This window comes from Sus scrofa, chromosome 12, assembly GCF_000003025.6.
Source record: "Sus scrofa isolate TJ Tabasco breed Duroc chromosome 12, Sscrofa11.1, whole genome shotgun sequence".
NCBI classification, from domain to species: domain Eukaryota; kingdom Metazoa; phylum Chordata; class Mammalia; order Artiodactyla; family Suidae; genus Sus; species Sus scrofa.
In genome coordinates, this window is record NC_010454.4 from 56,786,046 (window position 1) to 56,794,162 (window position 8,117).

Consider the following 8,117-nt stretch of genomic DNA (forward strand, 5'->3'; position numbering starts at 1 on the left):
GGTGTGTATACCTTTTAAGACCATGTTGGATTCAGTTTGCCAGAATTTTTGGGGTTTTTTTGGGAGAGATTTTGCATCTATAGTCGCAGGGAAATAGGGTCTATAATTTCCTTTCCTTGTGGTGTCTTCCTCTAGTTTGGTACCAGAGTATATTATGTAGTTGCTAGGCTGCCCTGACAAATGCCACAGACCCAGTGGCTTAAACAGCACAAATGTATGTTTGCGGAGGTCTGGACGCAAGGTCAAGATGCCAGCAGAGTTGGTTTCCTATGAGGTCTTCTCTTTGACCTGTGACGGCTGCCCTCTTCCTGCCTCTGCACATAGTCTTTTTTTCTGGGAATGTTCCTTCCTGGAACCTCTTCCTCTTCTTAGAAGGACACCAGTTACACTGCCTGATGGCCCCACCTTAAGGACGTCATCCTAACTCAATCACCTCTTTCAACACCTCCTCTCCCAGTTGTTTTAGAGTTTTGCCTGTCTACTTAGCACTCCCTGTTGAGTCTCAAGATGTATGACACAAGCAATGTCAGTTAATGCTGTGTGCTCTTTTGAATTCCTCATCAGGTTTGAGAAGTGGGATGAGAATAATTAAAAGCTCATCAAACTTGAAATCACACCAGGTGGCACTGAACACTAGTCTGACCCAGTGAGAAGGTTAATTAGGCACCGGATCCGCGTTCACCTGGCTGGCTACAGCTCCATTAGACCCCTAGCCTGGGAACCTCCATATGCCGCAGGAGCGGCCCAAGAAATGGCAAAAAGACAAAAAAATAAAAATAAAGAATAAATTATGGCACCAGCAAATTTGCTACTTTGGTTTTTTAAGAGTCGGATGTGCACATTTCAGTTTGATACATGTTTTCCAATTGTTAAAAAAAAAAAAACCAGCCTGTTTCTCAGTAGAGTCCTATTCTGTGGTCTTAGAGGTTGATTTCTAGCTTCATGGGAAGATGTTCATATGACATCTCCTGCCTGGGTGAGTTCTACGTTAGGCAAACCAGACACACGCCTTGTGTTAGCCTTTCATGTAGCCCCATACCAGCTAGAACGTACTTACACAACAAGTTGTTTATTTTGCTCCCTCCAAAGCCCAGGGTCCCACAGGGGAGACCAAGGGCTACCGTCCCCAGGACTGCTTCTCCCTGGGGACAGTGGGGGTGGGGCAGGTAATATGTCACAATATACTCTGGTCATTATCAAGCTAACATTTTCTTGATTCTGCATTCATGAGTCACTATGAAACTTTGTTTTCTTTTGAATTTCCTTTAATGTTTACAGGAGTTCCCATTGTGGCTCAGTGGTAATGAACCTGACTAGTATCCATGAGGACAAGGGTTCATCCCTGGCCTCACTCAGTGGGTTAAGGATCTGGTGTTGCCATGAGCTGTGCTGTAGGTCGCAGACATGCTCAGATCTGGTGTTGCTGTGGCTGCAGTGTAGGCCAGCAGCTGCAGCTCGGATTCGACCCCTAGCCTGGGAACCTCCATATGATGTGGATGCAGCCCTTAAAAAAAAAAAAATCAAAATAAATACATTAAATGTTTACATTTTTTTAACAGTTTCTGCTTGTTTTAAAAAATTTTTTCAGGGGGAGGAGCATTTGGGGCTGCCTCTTTTACTGCTTTGTGCATCACTTATCTTGATAGGTTTCAGAGTAAATGGAACCAAACCGAACATCTCAGTTTTGAGGCGTAATTTTATCAAGTTTACGGTTCCCTGTAAATACAGTTCATGAATTTTAAGTTTTCTCTATTGGGCTGTGGACTAGATTTGGCACATTTTATTTATCTGTTTTCTTCTTGAGGGACATGTGATTTCTTTCAGGTTTTTCTTCGGTATTACAAGTAATGCTCTGATGGACGCAGACAAGGATTACTTTGGGGAGTAATTTTAAAGTGAAATTTCTGGGTTTCAGTATATGTGCATTTTCAACCTTGTGGAATATTACTTATTTTCAAGGTGGTTTTCTTCATGTCAGCAGTGTGTAATGAAGCATTTCCTTCACACTGCAGCTAATATTTGATATTATTTGACTTCTGAGTTGTTATAAACCAAGGGCTGTTAGATAATCTGTCATTTTTGTTATAGCGAGTATTTTGCTAATTGCTAGTAGAGTTGAACTTTTTTTTCTTTTCTTTTTTCTTTCCTTTTTTTTTTTTTTTTTTTTTTTTTTTTGTCTTTTTGCCTTTTCTGGGGCCACTCCTGTGGCATACCGAGGTTCCCAGACAAGGGGCTGAATCGAAGCTGTAGCTGCTGGCCTACACCACAGCCACAGCAATGCTGGATCCGAGCTGTGTCTGCAGCCTACACCACAGCTCACGGCAACGCCGGATCCTCAACCCACTGAGGGAGGCCAGGGATCGAACCCGCAACCTCATGGTTCCTAGTCGGATTCGTTAACCACTGCGCCACACGGGAACTCCCTTTTTTTTCAATTGTTTCATGTCCACCTGGATATTCTCCCCTGTGAATTATCAAATTACATTTTTCTTATGTTATATGACAGGAAATAGAAAATCTATGCTTCTTTTTCTATTTTTATTTTTCAACATATTTCTTTTTGGTGTCAATATGTTTTTCTTTCAAGAACAAGCATCTAAATTGTATGTTGATATTCTTAGCTCGACTTTTAAATCTTTCATTTTTTAATTTTTATTTTATTTTATTATTAGAAAACTCTAGTTAGAGATTTCTCCGGATACATGTCTAGAAGTGGGGTTGCTGGATTGTATGGTAGTTCTGTTTTTAGTTTTTTGAGGAACCTCCATACTGTTTTCCATAGTAGCTGCACCAAGTTCCATTCTCATCAAAGGGTTCCTTTTTCTCCAGTATTTGTTATTTGTAGACTTTTTGACCATGACCTTTCTGACTGGTGTGTGGTCGTACCTCATTGGAGTTTTGCTTTGCATTTCTCTAATTAGCGATGTTGAGCATCCTTTTACGTGAGGAGGTGTTCATTTTTATCCACGTTTTGCCATTTCAAACCATCTTGTAGCTTATTAAACAGGTGCTGTTGGTGAGCACGTGAAGACACTGAAATACATGCTTGGCTGGAGGGAGGGCAAGATGATGTGAGTGCCTCGGAGATCTGCTTGGCGTTTCTCATCCAGTTAAAGAGACAGTCACCATATGACCCAGCCGTCCCATTCCTAGGGATCTGCCCAAAGGAAATGAAAAGGTCCATTAAAAAAAAATTGCACGGAAATATTCTCAGTAGCCTTGTCCATAATTGTCAAAACCTGGAAATATTCCAAATTTCCCCCCACTGGTAAAAGGAAAAACCAGTTATCCTACATTCACTCAATAGAATACTACTTGGCAATGAAAAAAGAAACGACTGAGAAATACAAAAGCATGGGAGACTCTCAGAAACACCATGTTCCGTGAAAGACACTAGACACACAAAGAATATACACTGTGCAGTTCTGTTTATAAGAAAAGATAAATAGGCTGTATAGTGACAACCAAGAGACCATTGGTGGCCTGCAAAGAGATATAGGAAACAACTTTCTGGGGCTAATGGAAAAGCTCCTTTTTTTGATCATGGTAGCAGTTTCATAGCTGTGTACATTTGTTGAAACATCAAACTGAACAATGATATATTCTCCTGTATAAGTGGTTCGAGTTGATTTAAAAGAAGGACACAAGGAAGTCGACTAGAAGTCACCCTATAGGGTTTTCTACTCTGGACGATGTCATTAAGGCCACTCAGAGTCCTGGCATGTCTGCTAAGAAAAAAAATACTTAAACCTCCCAAAGAAAACAAGTAAACATTTCCAGTGGGAATAACCAGAAAACAAAATGCCTGATATTCTGGCGGTATTCAAGGAGCCGAGAGAACGATGAAGCCCATCTGGCATGAATTCCTTCACGCCCCGACTTGCTCTGCTTCCAGCCCCGAAGCGGGGGAGGTGGGTTAGGTCCTGGGCAGCTCCCCGGGGGAGAGAGCAGCTGTTTATAGGACGCAAGGGGACCAGGGACCCTCAAGCCTCCAGTGTGATGGTGCAGAGGAGAAAGAGCTGGGTCTGATTTATGTCTCCATCTGCTCTGGGCTGGCAAGAGCCTTAGTGAGCGTTGTGCTCGGCGGCCCGACTGTGCTTAGGATTTGTAAATAAAACAAAGTCAAACAATGACAAGCAAACAGTGTGTGGTGTGTCCTCTGCCCAAATTGAACCATAGAGCCAGTGCCGGCCGGGTGTGTTGGGAAAGCAAATGTCTCTGAGGTCAGCAAGTATTCCAGTTTAGAAAGCGAGCATCCTGGCCTTGGCTTTGAAAATGAAACTGCTTAATGTGCAAAGTGGACAGAACATGCATAACGCGACAGCCTCGAGGAGGTGGGGGGGGCCTCTCCGATGCTGGTGGTCTCTGCACACTCGCCGTCTGGCATTTGTGGTGCATTTCCAAACCAGAATCATTCTAAGCCACATAAATCTGTCACTGCAGTTGAATTTGTACATCACCAAATCCCTGGCTAATTTCTCGAAGATTATCCTCAGCCCTAATGAAGTCTCGGCGCTTGGATCCAATGGGCTTTCCTGGGCTGTCATATTGCCCATGTCACAGCTTGTGTTTTTATGATGTGAATGAAAATGCTCCCGCATGTTGAACAGAGTTCGGTGTTACTAATACTTCATAGAATATGTAGGCAACCACATCACCTTGGATGATCCTATAAAACTCCTTTCCTGCAAATCCACCCAAGCGAAGCCATGCCTGTTCCATGTTGGTTGCCATTTTTATCTTGATCACAGTTACAGAGCAGGCACCATCCTGCCCTCCACTTCCACTTTGTGGGCTCCTCTCCCAGGCCTCTCCCTGGAAACTCAGATTCTCTTGACCTTCCCTCAGATCCATCTTTTTTTTTTTTTTTTCCCTTTTCCTTTGTAGGGCCACACATGTGGCATATGGAGGTTCCCAGGCTATCGGTCCAATTGGAGCTACAGGTGCTGGCCTACACCACAGCTCACAGCAACGCGGATCCTTAACCCACTGAGCAAGGCCAGGGATCGAACCCCCAACCTCATGGTTCCTAGTTGGATTCATTAACCCCTGAGCCATGACGGGAACTCCCAGATCCGTCTTTTTCATTTTACTCTTCCCCTCCCTCCTCACTCCAGTTCCAAGCCCCAGCTCCCTGGGTTTTGTCATTAGCTGTGTCATTGAAAAATCAATTACACGGTTTAAATTATTTTATTAAAACCTTGCACATTGAGGACCTCAATTTCTGAGTCAGTATTTAACTTTGAAAGGATATTAGGAATTTTCCAGTGTTCCAGATCTGCTTTGGGGAATCTTGTCCCACAATCCTCCTATCACTAGGCATACTGCTCCTTCAGAAACCTGACTAGGAGTAAAGATCTTTCTTTAACTCGTATTCGGCACTTTCTTCCTGCCCTGCTTTTATCCACAAAGATTGCAAAGCCCAGAAAATCCACCCCAAGTATGTGACGGTGGTGTCTCTCACATGTTTCCATAAATAAGTCACCTGTCTTATTAGGTATACTGCCTACAGCTCACCTTCCCCTCCCATTCTCCTTTCCAGCCCCATCTCTGCCTGCCCTGGCTGCCAGCTCCTTCCATCTCCCGTTGGGTTCCACTGTCTTCTGCCAATCATCTGCCAAATGCCTCTATTTCTGCTGAGTATAACTACAGTAGCTGCTGTCCTGCCTTGCACAGGCATATCCTGCCAAGCATCACTTTCTCCCCCTTCAGGGTACCAGCTCTTCTCAGGGTGTGTAATGAAGTAGGCGGTTATAGTCAGTTGGAAGAGACCCAATCTAATAGCATCCTTGCTCCATTCTCTTAAAAGGTTTTATTGGACTGGCTCATTCTATTTTCACTTATTGTCCTCTTTTTAACAAAGGACTCAGACATAGGACTAATGGTACACTTGGTTTGGCAGAGAAAAAGATTCTGCTAAACTCAGAATGGCCCTGCTCCTACAAGGCCTTGGACATCTAACAAGCTTATTCAAAGGAGCCTCTGTCCCTGTTTTCCTTTTCTTAGAATAAACTCTCACTCAAAGGCAAGGGCTCCTCCTTTCCTCAGGAAAATTGATATCTGGTTGACCCATAAAAGAATGTTCTCATACACATGAAACTTGTGAGTCGATAAAGCTGAAGCTGAAACTGAGACGGCCACTGTACCTTGGCTCAGGGACATTTTTAAATTGTGTGAATTTTCAACTCAAACGTATAATGAAATTATGTTGACATAAAGGTGAATGATTTTCTATTTTCTGAATGCCATTTTTTAAACTTTGAGTATTGAGTTTCCTTCCAGAATTTTAGTACAAATATTTGATCATTTTATTGGGAGAAAGCTCAGAATTTTTTTTCTAAAAGTGATGGGAAGTCTTTTTGGCCTGGAGTTGACAGTATCAGATGGATAATTTTCAGTGGTTCCTCTGGCTGTTGTGTGGTGATCTGATTGGAGAGGAGATGGGTGAAGGGAGTGATTGGTTAGAAGAGCATTTGACATTGACTGGGACAGATGATGACAGGCTGGGCAAGAGTGTTGATCGTGGAATTGGAGAAGAGATCTCAGAAATGTAGGAAATGTTTTGGAGAGGTGGAGGAGACTCCAATATGCATCTGCCTTATTGATTTCAGCTGCCATAACAGTGGCACAGACTGAATGGCTTCAAGAACAGGCGTTTCTTTTCTCATCATTCTGGAAACTGGAAGTCCAAGATCAGGGTGCTAGCATGGTCAGAACTCTGTGAGAGCTTACTTCTTGGCTTACAGATGGCCACGTTCTCACTGTGTCCTCACATGGCAGAGACAGAAACAGAGAGAGACAGAAAGCAAGCACCCTGGTCTCTTCTAATAAGGGCACTAATCCCGTGATGATGGTCCTACCATCGTGACTTCATGTAAACTCAGTTGCCCCCAAAAGGCCCCGAATCCAAATACCGTCACATTGAGAGTTAGGGTTTCAACATAGGAATTTTGAGAGGGTACAGTTCAGCCCACAGTGACATGTGCGCACACGCAGTCCAAACCTAGAGTCAAGGTAATCCAAGTTGCCATAGACTCCTCACTTAATAGACTCCGGCAAAGTTCTTCTCTAGGTTTGAAAATCACCACGATAGTCTGGGGTGGCGAATTGGTTCATACATCACTAGCAGATTAAGCTTCCTCACTTGAACTCTCAGTTTTCTCATCAAAAGAGTGAGGTTAATAAAATCTGCTTTGCATAAACTTTAGAAGTTGGAGCTCGTATATGCTCAGGGTGTGGCTGAGAGCCTGATCTATTATGAGATATAAATGGTTGTCCTAAGCCCGATGTTCTGCAAGTTTTCTAGAAAATGGAGAGTCAGAGAGTAAGAATTTCATAGTGTTTACCCGACATTCTCTTCCAGTCCCTAGACATGAGTCATTAGAAATGTACTCTGCTTTTAAACATGGGTAGCGTCCATAACTTCCATTTTAAAAGCAGCCAGAAATGCTAATTTAGTCATGAGCCATACATTTGGAGGGCCAGCTCTGAGCCAAACATTGTCCTGTGGACAAGGGACTTGGTAGTGAACAAAACAGTCTGGGACTGGGTCTCTCTGGAGCTCCCAGGATATTTATAAATATAGATTTGGTGTTAGTAACCACAAGGAAGAGGATGCTGTTTAGAGGGAGGGATGAGGTGGATGGGAGCAGGTCATAGAGGGAGCTGGACTAGTCTTGGGGTCAAGGCAGTCATCTTTGAGGAAGCCGCCATTGGGCTGAAACTTCAAGGACAAACAAGAGTGGTAGAGGTAAAAATTTGAAATAAGAGACCCCTGAGCACATAGAACAGTATTTCTTTTTTTTAATTTTGAAATTATAGTTGATTAATAATGTTCTGTCAGTTTCTGCTGAACAGCAGCGTGACCCAGTTTTACATATATGTATACATTCTTTTTCTCATGTTATCTTCCATCAAGTTCCATCACAAGTGATTGATATAGTTGCCTGTTCTATCCAGCAGGACCTTATTGCTCATCTACTCCACATGCAGTAGTTTGCATCTATTAACCCCAAACACCCAGTCCACCCCACTCCCTCCCCCTCCCCCTTGGCAAGCACAAGTCCATTCTCTATGTCTGTGAGTTTGTTTCTGTTGTGTAGGTAAGTTCATTGGTG